The sequence below is a fragment of the Macrobrachium nipponense genome, chromosome 34, assembly GCF_015104395.2.
Source record: "Macrobrachium nipponense isolate FS-2020 chromosome 34, ASM1510439v2, whole genome shotgun sequence".
NCBI lineage: Eukaryota > Metazoa > Arthropoda > Malacostraca > Decapoda > Palaemonidae > Macrobrachium > Macrobrachium nipponense.
The window spans coordinates 12,990,526-13,005,484 of NC_061095.1; the positions used below are offsets into that span (position 1 = coordinate 12,990,526).

At 48.6% G+C, this 14,959-nt stretch overlaps 1 protein-coding gene across 1 annotated transcript in view; it reads right to left on the minus strand.

The window, feature by feature from the left end:
• The window catches only part of LOC135207770 (inositol polyphosphate 5-phosphatase OCRL-like), a 117,447-nt gene extending 104,292 nt beyond the window's left edge, over positions 1-13,155 (minus strand). Inside the window, 1 exon segment of the mRNA XM_064239594.1 lies at positions 13,010-13,155. The gene's annotated coding sequence lies outside the window, so the exon portion shown is untranslated.
• Between the last annotated feature and the right edge of the window lie 1,804 nt (positions 13,156-14,959).

The following is a 14,959-nucleotide window of genomic DNA, read 5'->3' on the forward strand; positions in this document are numbered from 1 at the left end:
CAATGTTCTTACAGCATCAAGGATGTTGTAGGATTTCCAAAAGTCCTTCAGAGTCAAGTCCTTCTTGGTTTCAGTTGCCTGTAAAGCCATAGCAATTGTCCTTCGTAGGTAGTAGGCCTTGAACGAAGCAATCACTCCTTGGTCCATAGGCTGTAAAAGGGCCGTGGTATTAGGTGGAAGGTTTTAAACTACCTTGACATTAGGGTTGAAGTCTCCCAGCTGGGCAGGGTGTCCAGGGGCATTGTCCAGCACTAGCAACACCTTAAAGGGGATACCCTTGGAGGCGCAATACCGCTCCACACTTGGAACAAAATGGTTTACGAAACCAGTCCTCAAACACTGCAAGTGTACCCATGCCTTCTTGTTGGACTTCCAAATTATGGTAGTTGACCTTCCAAATGCCCTTGAGTGCCCTTGGATTTTCAGCCTGATACACCAACAAGGGCTTCAGTTTGAAGTCGCCAGCAGCATTACCCCCAAGAAGTAAAGTTAGCCTCTCCTTGCTGGCTTTATGACCGGGTGCTGACTTCTCCTCCTTGGCGATGTAAGTGCGGTTAGGCATACGTTTCCAAAACAAAACCAAATGTCTCGTCTACGTTAAACACTTGCTGAGCAGAATAACCCCCCTCCTTAATTATCTCAGACAACGCTTTAGGAAATTCACTCGCTGCTTTCTCATCCCCACTAGCAGCATTCACCTTGCAATTTAAGGTTATGGTAATTGGCCCGAGCCTTAAATCGCATAAACACCCCTACTAGCCACAAACTCTTCACTTTCACTTCCCTCCCCCTTTTCTTTTTTCAACGCTTCAAACAATCTTTTGCCGCTCCTGAATCACCATAAGGCTGACTGGGATACGCCGTTGATTTTGGTCTTCCAACCAAAGCACCAATAACCTTTCCATTTCAATTATTAGACCACTACGCTGCTTAGTTATCACTGTCGCTTTCATAGGAGCAGATCCATTTCACAATGTTCAACGATGCGCTCTTTATCTTTGATAATGGTAGCAACGGTCGAACGGCTAAGGCCAGCGAGCGGCCAATGTTTGTTGGCGTTTCTCCCTTCTCGGATCGCTTTATAATGTCCACTTTAATTTCCATGGTGATGGCCTTTCTTTTCTTCGATGCACTACCATCAGAAGAGTCCGCCTTGCGCTGGGAGCCATAACAAAGAGCAAAAAGTTACAAAAACGATACAACACGAGGGAGAGAGAGGCAGTGTAAACAACCAAAATGGCGTATGGGCGAGGACTGAGCGTAGCGAAGCGACGCCGTCCTCTCCCCCACAAAGCATATTCTTCCGCCGTGCGCCTGGAAACTAGTTCGCGTTTGTTTACGTTGATTACGAACGCTAAACCGCGTAAGACGGAACGACGCAAAATATTATTTTTTATATTTTTATGGGGGCGCGTTCGTAAACCACGAAACATCGTAAGTCGAGACCAGCGTAACCCGAGGACTTACTGTATTAGTTTAATAGAAATCATATAAATAACGAGTTTAAAATAGTCCTAGTTTTGCAGTGCCTTGCCAGATGCTTCATATGTTCACTTGATGACAGAATGAGTTCTTGGAAACTTAACTCTAATGCTTGCCTGTAATAATGAACAGTCATTGCCACTTGGGCCTAAGATGTTTAGTCCTGTGCACGTAGTTGTAGCATGAAATGCGCATTGGACATGCAATATACTACCTGCTCTCTTCTCCAATATGTTACAGACAATTGTTTTGCAAAAGTATAACATTTATCTATAGCGCCTATCTCAGGAGTTCATATGGTTTCTGGGCAAGACTAAACATGAAAAATAGTACAAACTACTCTGGTTAACACAACTGTTACAAGCTTTTCAAGAGCTTGCAAACCCTTAAGCCAAAAGATCTATGCAAGGTCTTGGCAACAGAACTTAACAACAGAAATAAAGAAGCTTACTCAGCAGAGGCAGACTAGAAACTGCTGTCCTCCTGACTACCCAAAATCTTCTGCACAACCCCATAAAAAAAAACCTCTCATTTGCGACAGATACTGTATACTACGTATGTAGTTTAGTCTGCAGCCATGAAGCATGGTAGCTGACGAAGCAGTGTGGACCATAGAGGCAACCCTCTTGGTGCCTCAACAAGACCACCCAGCAGACTGAATTTCAATCAGCTTGTGGCAAGCAAGAAGCAAACAAGGTCATTCTGTGAATGGTATTGACAGCACTCAGCTCATCACTCAACAGACCAATCAGAACGGTGGAAAATAAATGCTAAGGTTGTCCAACAGTGTGCAGCAGCTGGGATGTGAAACTGATGAGCACAACACAAGCAGCCATTTGTTTAGCCATGTGGTGAACAGGTCAACCGAAGAGGTTCCACAAACCTCAAATAGTATCTCAACTACATGCAAAAGTAGGTACTACATACTCTGTCCCTAAAAATTGCCTCTGGCAACTGAGCTAATCAAACAAATTCTGACAGCTAAGGATGTAACTGACTGACACATTGCCAGCACAGTAAACTACCCACTCATGCAATTGCTTCAACCTGCAAAAGGGAGGAGACAGTAGTTCCCTGCTCACTGACATGACACTATGGTTCTATGGTTGTGGTGTTGCTCATCTACAACTAAGTGACCATCAACTGATCTTAAAATGTGTGCAGAAACAAACTGTTCTGATCAGCCACGGTGTACCTATTCTTCCCTGAAAGTGGGCGGGGCAATCTACATACACCCAAAACAATAGAGTGCTATCACAATTTCTAAAACTTTTCAAATTTTTAGCTGCCATTGTGTTAGAAACTTATAGCTGAGTAATTACTTGGTAAATTACTTATATAAAACTACCTTTTTGTGGTTTTTATGTGCCTGACAACTTTCATATTCACTTCTTAACATAAAGGGTTGGTCAACCCATTACTACTATATCTAGTAATGAACAGAGAAGCCAATCTACAGTATTAGCTTAAAGGTTAAATAAAGTGAGAGCCAGTCCTACTTTTGTTTCGGTATTTCTACAGAAGCAGTCCGCACGGACGGCAAGGAACGTAACCGCGGATACGACATCCACTAGGGATTGGGGCGTCCAATGTATTTCGCTGTGTTTAGTACTGGCCCCTGGGGGGTTAATTACAGTCGTCCGAATAAATTACTTAAAATTCTTGTTCAGTAAATAAAACTGTATAGAAAAACCGCAACTGCCATAGTCTAAGCCGCCGCGGATAAGTACCCTAGATCTACCTTTGTTTCTTGTAGTAAACCCACCCAAAAAACACATGGGAGGCAGGGGTATTGCCATTATCATTTGATATTGGAGAATGTCTCAACTTAACAATGCATTAAAAAATATCTACAGTAGCAAGTCTTGAAATGGAAAAACAAATCCACAGTTATGTATGGGTACAAATACTTATAGTATTTAACAATGAATCTAAACAGATTTTGGGAATGTTGGATTCCCTTTGTACCCATACCTACATACTTGTGGATTTGTTTCTCCATAAGAATGCATTTTTTGTAGATTTAATTCTTCAGTGACCCTCAACTCCGCACGGACTCCAAGGAACATTCCTGCGAATATGACAGTTAACCCCCAAAAATTAATGGTAAATTCTTAATATGCAACCCAAATCCTGTAGGACTGTACTAAAAATGACAATTTGTCGAAAATTGCATTTTTCCTAACTATACAAACCTGAGGTCCTTTAACAATAGGAAGTAGCTAGCGGCAGCTGGAACGGTCGTAAGCTTCGAACAAGGGTGAGAAACGGTAGTTAACTGCTTGTCCGATCGTCGCGCGCCGCGCGACTGGGAGGTAAACAAATCACTTTTGCTTTTGGCCCATGCAAAATACGCAGAGTGAGGTGGCATGAGGAGGGAACTATATGTTAAAGGACCTCAGGTTTGTATAGTTAGGAAAAATGCAATTTTCGACAAATTGTCATTTGTTCCGATACGTAATACAAACCCTCGGTCCTTTAACAATAGGAAGACTCTCTTCGTTGGTGGAGGAATCTGAGTCTTTTTGATGAACAGACTGGTGTCGTCCATCCTGGAATGCCTCCCTGGTCGTAAGAGCGAGGGAGGGATCCAGCCTCGTCCGATTGATCGGGGTGTGCACCGCAGGATCAATGGTCAGACCTCTGGGCCGAACCTATACTAAGAGAGAGGCAAGCGTATCTCTTTGTACCAGCATTGTAAGAACTTTTTCCTTTACATGAGCAAATGTAAAGTAATGGGTTTGTCTCATGTCGGCATCCACTTTCTCCCCCTTGTTGGAGAAAGTGGTGGATATTTACTCCTATCTCTAGTTAAAGAGGTAGGATGGAGCTCTGTTGAATAGCTTACCTGATCTGATCCCTTTCCGCAAGGTAACGACCGTATCCCTCTGCCCACAGGTAGAGGTAGAAAAAGATGGTGAAGAGAAGCCAGTCACTCTCTCATTCACGCATTCATTCTCCCAGTCATACCAGGAATCGATGCTGTTCTGCCTGCTCGGGTGTGTGGGTAAGCTTACACAACGTGTGAGCAGCCACCACAGGTCCCAAGGAAAAAGTATCCAAGACTTGTGGGCAATATCCCGAAGGTAGAAGGACGTGAAGGTGGTCTGGTTGGCCCAGACACCTGCCTTCAGGACCTGCGCCACGGAGAAGTTCTTACGGAACGCTAAGGAGGGTCCGATACCTCTGACTTCGTGGGCTCTCGGACGGAGCGTACGGATGTCGTCGCTACCATCAGCTTCGTACGCTCTCCTGATCACCTCACGCAGCCAGAAAAAGAAAGAAAGCGTGTTCTTGGAGACTTCTTTCTTGGTAACCCCAGTGCTAACGAAGAGGCGTCGACACTCAGGCTGAGATGTCGAGTTCTCTTCAGATAGCGCCGTAGCGCCCTCACAGGACAAAGCAGCATCTCATCCGCATCGTTTTATCGGTGAAGTCCAGGAGGGAGGGGATCGTGAAAGACTCGAACCTGTCGTCAGGGATCGACGGATTCTGAGTCTTAGCTACGAAGTTCGGGACGAAATCCGAGCGTCACAGATCCCCAGCCTCTGGTATGTTTAACATCATAAGAACAAAGGCCATGTAGTTCCCCTACTCTCTTCTACCGATGCCAGGGCCCAGCAAGAAGAGGGTCTTGAGGGTCAGATCCCTGTCTGACGACTCTCGGAGTGGCTCGAAGGGTCTTCGAGTCAAACTCCTAAGTACGAGAGTCACATCCCACGCAGGGGGCCTGAGTTCCCCCCTGGGTGGGCAAGACCTTTCGAAGCTCCTCATTAGCAAGGATATCTCGAACGAATTCGAGATGTCCCAGTCCCCTCTTTTAGTTTTAGACGAGAGCCAGGGCGGCTCTATATCCCTTAACTGTGGGTACTGAGAGGAGCTTCTCTCGGCGAAGAAACACGAGGAAATCCGCTACCTGCTGAAGAGTGGCTCTGAGAGGAGACAGACCCTGTCTACGACACCAACCACAGAAGACGGCCCACTTCCCCTGGTACACAGCTGCAGAGGACTGTCGGACGTGTCCAGCCATCTCTGTTGCTGCGCTACGAGAAAAGCCTCTCGTTCGCAAGAGATGGTGGATAACAGCCAGCCGTGAAGTTGAAGGACTGGACTGCTTGGTGGTACGTTCTAACGTGTGGCTGGGCTAGAAGGTTGTGCCAAGTGGGTAGCTCTCTCGGTGCGTCCGCAAGAAGAGCCAGCAGGTCCGGATACCAAACGGCTTGTGGCCGTTTGGGAGCCACCAGGATCATTCTGAGATTGGGGAGTGACCAGCGCTCGACTGATCACTTTCCGATCAGACAGAAGGGAGGAAAGGCGTACGCGAAGAGGTTGTCCCAGGGGTGTTGGAGAGCGTCCTCTGCAGATGCCCATGGGTCCGGCACAGCTGAAAAGAAAACCTGAAGTTTTCTGTTGTGCCGTGGGTGGCGAACACGTCTACGACCGGTCGCGCCCACAGGTTGAAGAGCCTTTCCGCCACGTCTTGGTGTAGAGACCATTCGGTCCTATCACCTGATCCCGACGGCTGAGCTTGTCTGCTCTACATTCCTCTTGCCTGGAATGTAGCGTGCTGACAGCTCTATCGAGTGAGCCGTGGCCCACTCGTGCACCTGCACCGTCAACTGATGGAGCGGAAGAGACACTAGCCCCCCTGCTTGTTGACATATGCCACTACTGTGGTGTTGTCGCACATCAACACCACTGAGTGTCCCACCAAGCGGTCCTGAAAACTCTTGGAGAGCGTTGAACGCCGCCTTGAGTTCCAGGACATTGATGTGAAGGTGCTTCTCGTGATGGTCCCACACACCTGCAGTCAGCAACTCCTCCAGGTGTGCGCCCCATCCCTCGGTCGATGCGTCTGAGAACAGAAGCATCTCCGGGGGGGGAGTGCGTATGGGCACTACCTCTTAAGAGGTTCTTGTCGTCGAGCCACCAGGCTAGGTCCTGCCTCACCTTGTCCGTGATAGCCACGGGAAAGTAAGGAGGATCCTTGGCCTGAGACAACTCTCCTTAGTCTCCACTGGAGAGACCGCAGGTGAAGACGCCCGTGAGGGACTAACTTCTCGAGTGGACGACAGATGGGCCGATCCGACACGACTTGCCATTGCTGTGCTGCCTGTTCCTGCCGAGACAGGAACCGGCCGGGCTGCCTCCCTGAATTTGCTGATACGCAAGTCTGCGGGAAAGACTTGCCCTGCTACCGTGTCTATCAGCATACCCAGGTACTTCATTTCTGCTTGGGTTCGAGGTCGGACTTCTCGTAGTTTATCACGATCCCCAGATGCGACGACAAAAAACTTGAGGAGTCGATCTCTTGTCCTGTAGCAACTGCGAGCGGGAGCTCGCCAGGACTAGCCAATCGTCGAGATACCTCAGAAGACGTATCCCGTTCGATGGGCCCGGGCCCAGCGACACCAGAGTGAACACTCGCGTGAACACCTGTGGGGCGGTTGAGAGACCGAAACAAAGTGCCCTGAATTGGTACACCGTCCCGTCGAAGATGAAGCGGAGGTACTTTCTGGAGGACTGATGGATGGGTATTTGAAAATACGCGTCCTTCAGGTCCACTGAAAGCATGAAATCGTGTTCCCCCTGATCGAGTCGAGCACTGAGCGTGCCGACTCCATCGTGAACCGCGTCGTGCGAACGAAGCGGTTCAGGGAGAGAGGTCTATCACCGGACGCCAGCCCCCCGATGCCTTCTCCACTAGGAAGAGGCGGCTGTAAAAGCCCGGTGACTGGTCCTCCACGATCTCTACAGCTCGTTTTCGCCAGCATGGTCTTGATCTTCTCCGTCGAAGAGCGTTGTCCTTTGCTGATCCCCGGACATAGGTCTGTAGATGGACCGGTTTGGAGATGAGGGTGGGGGGGCCGAGACTCGAAGGGTAGTAGATATCCCTCCCGAAGGACGTCTACTATCCAGTTCTCGGCGCCGTAGCGCTGCCAAGTCGCCCAATGGCTCGCTAGCACACCCCCCCACTTCCGGCAGCAGGTGAGGGGGAACGCCGTCCCTAGCGTTTCCCTCCTCGTTTCGACTTCTTTCCAGCACCTCCTCGGGGAAAGGAGGGCTGGGAGGAGGGCTGGTTGCGGCCTCCTCTAGCAGAAGTTGAAACAACTGGAGTCTTCCACACGGGGTTTGGACGGTGCAACCGTCTTCGCGCCGTGTGGAAGCGCTAGCCAAGCTCTTTGGTTTGGTTTGGCCGCAGTACTCGAGGTTGCCCAGAAACCTTCGAGACTGCCTGGTGGACTAAGCGGTCACTCTCGTCAGTGCGCCGCCGTTCCACCGCAGCGTCCACCATCTCTCAGGAAAGAGAGCTGGGGAACTCCTAAGAGGTCCATTTCGTAGCCCGAGTGCCGCCTCACGCCCGGGCCCCCTTGGTCACTCGGGTAAGGACTGCGTCCCTACGTCGAAGAACCAAGTTGGCCCACAGGTTAGCAGTCTGATGGGCGAGGGTAAGGAGATGCTCTTCCTCCAGAATGGCACAGTCTCCTGAAAGAAGGGTCGTCTTCGAGAGCAGAACTCCCCAGAGCCGGCCGCTACTTTGGATATTGTGAGAGGACCACAAATCAACCAGGAAACTGCCTGGAATGCTGCCATAGCGGTAGATTCCAGGGCAAGTGCCTCCTGCTGCGAGAACCATAGGTTCTCGACAGGAGCTGCTGCAGGGACACACCTGGAGTCAGCCTCGCTAACTCCGGGGTTAACTGTTCTTTCGGCAGTAGTCGGGTCTTCCGGACGAGGCACGTAAAATCGCCTCTGCCCGCTGTAGAGGAGGAGGAAGCAGCTTAGAGGACCGTCCGGATTTTAGCGAGTCCTCCCGTCCTGAGACGAGATTCTCCACCTGATCCAGGACCGAGTCCGCAAGCTCGATCGTGGCAACCCCATCATCATTTTGGGCTCCCTGGGACCTGGGGACCCCAAAATGATTCGAGCCGGGACGTGGGCTCTGCTGGTGGTAGCGGCGATCCTTCCGCAAGGTCATTATGCAGACGCATCAGCTTCAATGACCTCTGCGAAAGTTCCTCTGTATCTCAGGCGTTACAGCGTCTTGTGGAGTAGGACCGTCCAGTCCCTCCAGCAAGAGCATATCCCTCGATACTCCTCCTTCAGAAGGAGGAACAGCGACAGACCCCTGACGGTCGCCTCCAACTACTTGCGCGTACGTTCGTGGTCGGTCCTAAGACCGTGCCTGAGCCGTACGGCGTCATAGCTGGGTCACGAGCGGCGCACCTCTCGTGATCGCTCCTCGGTACCTCGCTCCTCCCGGTATAGCCCGAGGAGGTTGAACGGTACGGGAGAGGCAGACCTGACGCTCCCCACCCCCCTCGCTCGCTGGCAGGAGCAGCGTGCGTGGAGGGCTGCTGCTGATCGTCAAACAACCCGCGGTGACGGTCGAGCAGCAGGCCTAGCCTTGCCGCTCGCCTGGGGCGATTGGCTCGGCTGAGAACGTCGAGACCGATCTCTAGAGTCAGGCGAGCTGCCGCTGGTCAACCGTCTCCGCCCGGTCCCATCGGGAGTGGCGGGGACGGGTGGGACCTGCTAGCTCTCTGTCGCGTCGAGACCGGCCAGCGTCCTCTCGCGCGTCAAAACCGCTGGTACCAGCCGTGGCTGGTACCGGCGGCCGTGTGGGGACTCCTTCCTCGCCTCAACCCGTGGCCGGTCAGCGACCGTCACGTCAGCGAGCAGCCAGTTGATCGCTGCTGAGAGCGTCCACTGGCCTGGCGAGAGTCGTGTGCACGACTCTCGCCAGTCTTCTGCTCCGCGCCGCTGTCTTGACGGCGAGCGAGCTCGGGCGTCAAAAACTTTGGCTGGACGGTCCTCTTTGGAAGAGCGTCCACTCGGTGCTTCTCGCGAACGAGAAGCGGCCGAGACGGAACCTGGTTTAGCGGCAGAAACCGCTAGCACCAGGTGAGGACGCACCAGCCGAGGCTGGTGCACCTCTGGTCCCCGTCGACTTCTTCTTTGCAGAAGAAGCGACGGGCCCCGTTCCCGAAGGAACAGGAGGACCAGCAGAAGAGCTCCCCAGCTCGCCTGAGCGAGACGGGCCCTTAGAAGATCCCGAAGGAGTCTTCTTAGGGGGCGGGGGGGGGGAGGAGGCAGCCTTCTTCTTCTTCGGCTGTTTAGCCTTAGAAGTCGAAGGGGAAGGAGAGGCAGCAGACGACGAAGAAGACGATGAAGACGACGACGACACCTTCTTCCTCTTCCTCTTCTTCTTCGCCAGGCTCCGCAGAACCGACGTCAGGTCTTCCATCCAGGAGGGAGCCGGGGCAGTTGCCGAAGCAACAGGGCCGACTGCACCTGTCCGGAAAGACCTGAGACTGTGACAGCAACACCAGCAGCAGGAACAACAGGAACAGGTCCGGGAACAGCAGGAACGGCAGGAACATCTGAAAGGAATGTGCAGGCCGATCTGAAAGGAAAGAGTAGCTGGAACGGCAACAGGTACGGCAGGCACGGCAGGTACCACGGGAGAGCAGGCGTCCTGTCGGCAGTCACCGTCATCCGTGGCACTGGCGGCAGGTCCAGGGGGGTACTCTTTGGGCAGCGGAAAGTCGGGGTCGGCAAAGGAAAAAATCCAGGTGGTGGTGGCACCGTCCTCTTTGGCACGGCAAAGCAATGGGTTTTTGTATAGCACCGTGGGTGTCACCGACATTATATGGGGCGTATATACCAGATGTGGTGGCATCTCATACGCTGGTGTCGTTATTGTCTAGGTAGTAGTGGTGGTCACCGCACCATGAGTGACCACCGCCGACCCCGCCAACCGCTGAAGCAACCCTTGGATGCTGGGCACTCCCTGCCAGTCCCAGCGACTCCCACACCTGTCCCAAGTCGTCCTTCGCTGATGGCACACCTGCGGAAGCAATAGTCGGGTTAGTTGGGAGGGGCTTTCCTCGCGCCTGGGGGAAGAAACACCCCCCCCAGAGCGGACGGAAGACCCCGAGTACAGCTGTACGTCCGGGTAGCGGGCGCCCTCATCCACACTCGACGGATCGAGAGAGGAAAAAGGACTCCGCTACCCCCCCCGCAGGGGAAGGCGCGAAACGTGGGGGCTGGCGGGGGGCAGGAAAGAGGACGAAGTGTCCGTCACCAAAGGAGTCACTGGACTTTCCGATGACTTCTTGGCCGGCCTAAGTCTCTTCCTGCCCTCGTACAGCACCCACTGCGCCTCGGACCAATTCATACATGTGACACAAGGTTCGTTGCGGGAGCACTCTCGCCCCCCCCCCGGCAACGAGTACAAACCTCGTGGGGGTCCACGTCGACGAATGACCTGAAACCTCCACATCTACGCCCCTCCAGCCGGGACACACTCTACGGGCGACTGGAGGGCGCGGTGATATCTCCATTTCTTCCAATTCACTCATTGCAAGATCAATAGAATTGTAAAAGTACTACAGTCACTCCTGATTTATACAGAAAGAGAGGCAAATACTCAAACTCAAAGCAAACGACAAAGCGGGCAGAGCGATGGCGAACACGTCCTTCCCACACACGGCCGAAAGCAAAAGTGATTTGTTTACCTCCCAGTCGCGCGGCGCGCGACGATCGGACAAGCAGTTAACTACCGTTCTCCCCTTGTTCGAAGCTTACGACCGTTCCAGCTGCCGCTAGCTACTTCCTATGTTAAAGGACCGAGGGTTTTGTATTACGTATCGGAACAACTGTAATTTCCCCAAAAAATACAAAATGCGGAGTTATTAGGGTGAAATACTGAACGGCCGGCCTCCACCTTAGTGTGACCACCTTCCCAAAAAGTACAGGGGTGGTTCAAAAGTCTTGTTAACCCTACCAAAAAGTACCAACAATAGAGGGACAAGTATTGCAATAATACAAAACACATATCCTGGATTCAGTTTATTCTTGTTACCCCTACATATTATTTCAATTTTCACAATTTTTTTGTCCTAATAATGTTTCACTTTTTTATTTCAGGTAGCTGAAACCAAATAAACTGAATACAATACATCTTCTTCTCTATTACTATATTACTTGTTCTTCTATTGTTTCAGTGTTCTTATTTTGTTCTATCAGTTGAATACAGACAGTCCCCGGGTTGGGTTACGACGTCTCAGCTTACGACCTTCCGAGGTTACGATGCTTTAAAATTATATTCATCAGAAATTATTTCCAGGGTTACGACGCCTACAAACGCTGATCTGGCAGATGAAATATAACACCAAAAATGCAAAGTAATCAATATTTAAAGGTTTTTTGATGAAAAAATGCAATAAGAATGCAGTTTACATAGTTTTGAATGCACACAAAGCATTAAAAGTAAGGTTTTCTTAGGATTTTTCATGATGTTCCGACTTACGGCGATTTTCGGCTTACAACGCATCTCAAGAACGGAACCCCCGTCATAACCCAGGGGACTGCCTGTAAACTGAATCCAGGATATGTATTCTATTATTGCAATATTGTATTATTGCAATACTTGCACCTCTATTGTTAGTATTTTTTGGTAGGGGTAACAAGACTTTCGGACCACCCTGTAATTTAACACGTCCTGTAACCCAGGAAAGACATTAGTCAAGAATCAGCATCCGTCAAAGCAACACCTTGAGACCTCTACTTTCCTCTCAAAGTAAGTTTTTTTCTCCTAAGTCACAAATTAAGGCCATAATTTCTGATTTTCTGGCAAGGTCGTCACACTAAGGTAGAATCCGGCCACTCTGTATTTTACCCTACCTAGATCTACCATGAGCTACGAAATGCTAAAATAAAGGGACTATTCACAACGACGTGATCTGCTTTTTTTTCCTCCCATTCTGCAAGCTAGCATGATCAGCTAAAGCAGCCTCATTTTTTAGGCATTTCTCCAGAAGCATTCCGCACGGACAGCAAGGAACGTAACCGCGGATACGACATCCACTTGGGATTGGGGCGTCCAATGTATTTCGCCATGTTTCGTACTGGCCCTGGGGGGTTAATTACAGCTGTCCAAATAAATATTACTTAAAATTCTTGTACAGTAGGAACTGCCATAGTCTAGGTTGCCGTGGATAAGTACCCTAGAACTACCATTTTTTATTCAACCAATCCCACGAAATACGACTGCCGTGGCAATAGAAGGTAACCGTCTTGCCTGACAAATCTACGGTTCTACTACCCTAATCTAATCTGCAGGTTAAGCTGCCTTACCTACGTAACTTTCTGACACTGACAGTTTGTGGCCTAGGCTGGGTACCCCAGGCCACAAACTGTCAAGTGTCATTAAACATGCTTGTGGTAGCCTTTCCAAATTAGTCCTTACTGATAACTTATTAACAAACCGTAACTGTAATCATAGCCTAACAACCTAGTATATAGTATTCTACATGCATTACCTATTTAGCGTAGCCTAAGGCCATAGAGTATCATTCAAGGCAGTTTTACAGTCGCAGCACATTGGCAACCTAGTAACTCCCACAGTCTTTTAATTTACCTCACCTTTTACGAATATTTACTTACTAATCTGAAGTGAAATCTGTCTACATAGTAGTTATACATCAATCAAACTACACACATGTAACAGGTAAACAACTACCTGTCTCACTAATAGTTACACCCCAACACCGAACACGGGCACACCTCTTTACACTTGACGACTTGTCAGTTGTCAAAGTCAAAAATGAAGACGACAACAAAGTCCAAACTTTTTCGTACTAGTTCAGAATGGTTAAGAGTTATCGAATGTTGGTGGAAAATTAAAAACTAATTTTAAATTATAACCTCACGAGTGCTGTAACTGATAGAGAACAAATTCATATGTTCCTTTTTCTGAAGTGAAATAAGTCTTTTTTCAAAGACTGTGAATTACACGTTCGAAAATTAAGGAATGGTAAACAATCTTCACCTTGCGTCAATAGTAAATTAGTATTGTAGTTGAAGACAAAATAATTTTCTTATGCAAAACCAAACTTTAAACAACAGCACAATATGTTTATGTCACTCCCATTGAAGAAATGCATAAAAAGTTAACAACGAATTTTACTTCTAAAATACAGAATCGCCATTTACTGCATCGTTATAATTACCAGACAAGTGCGAGGTACCTTTACACAGATGTGCAGTTTGAAATAGTTCTGGTGATAAGACTGAGTAAACGAAACTCAATTCTAGTCCAATCAGTATCTTGTAACCTTCCTTAGGTATGTAACAAACATTGTATTCAAGTGCGTCACACTGTCGTCTCAAGGTTGTTGTTTTACGGACCACTGCTAAAGTGAATGCATGCATCAAAGAGCAACCACTGTAAATTTTCAAGTCATGTTCAGAAATCTAGCACGCAAACTTTTTTTTTTTTTTTTTTTCATCTGTAACGAAAGTTATCCTTCATCTGTCATATATATCAAATAAAGTATGCGTTGTGATATGGCTGTTTAATATGTTTTCATCTGTAGTAGCCCTTAAATTGCGGTAGCACCACAAATATGGCCTTGAGGGGATTTTGGGTGGGGAGGGGGGCGGGGGCTGGGGAGGCCAAAGTGGAGAGAAATCTTACTACGGATGGGCTGGCATTGCTTTAAAGTCAATGTTCATTCATTTGTTTGGTTTTATGTACAAGCCTCCACGGGGTTGATTCCCTCTCCGGCGGGCCATTGTACGCTTTCTAAGTAAGTTGCTTCTTATATTTTATAATTGTCGTTTCTCATCAGTATCGTAGCTCCTGCAGAATAGGCGAGTCTTTTGTTCTTTTTTTAAATTCGCTTTCTTCTGGTATGATCTTCACTTCTGGTGGTATTTGGTTCTATAGTCTTGGTGCGCAATGTTATTGCACACTCACCTGACTTACAATTTGTTCTGGATTCAAATAGCCTATATGCTTCACTTGTATGTCTGATCACAACATTCATTTCAGGTCTAAAGAAACTTAAGCAGTTTCTTAGATATGTTGGTTCACCAAATTTTAGTGTTTTAAAGACTGTCTCTTGAAGGGTTGTGAATTCTACCTTAGAGGCAAGAAATGCCTCCTGAATAAGAAGCAACAATGGTTCAGAGTAGAGCTCAAGGTGCGAAAACGCCAGTTTGTTTGTTGTATTCTAGTTGAGAGAATTAAATGCACCTAAATGTAAATAAGCAATTTCTCCTAAAGTAAATGGAATTAATGAAAAAAAAAATTTTATCCTCCCTGGTCTGCTTGATGTGAAATTTATCAAATGACCTGGGGTATGGAGTTACAGCTAAAAGGAAAAGGAAAATAATATAACACAAAGTCTTGTGATACTCGGATTTTTATTTGGTGTCAATAGTTTTGTCTTGCCTTGGCTTACATGTTTATGCTAGTCCAGTCCCTCACGACCTAGTTTACCGGCTAGTGTAAATACCATTGCTTAGACCCTCTTTAATATCATAGCATGCTGTATTGTGCTTGTGTGTGTGTGTGTGTTCAATTCGTATCAGCTCTCACCCTGAGATGTTTTGGTTCCCACTCTTTGATAAGGGAATTAGCAACAGCTTAAGGTGTTTATCATACGGCGGCGGCACTGCCACGTTA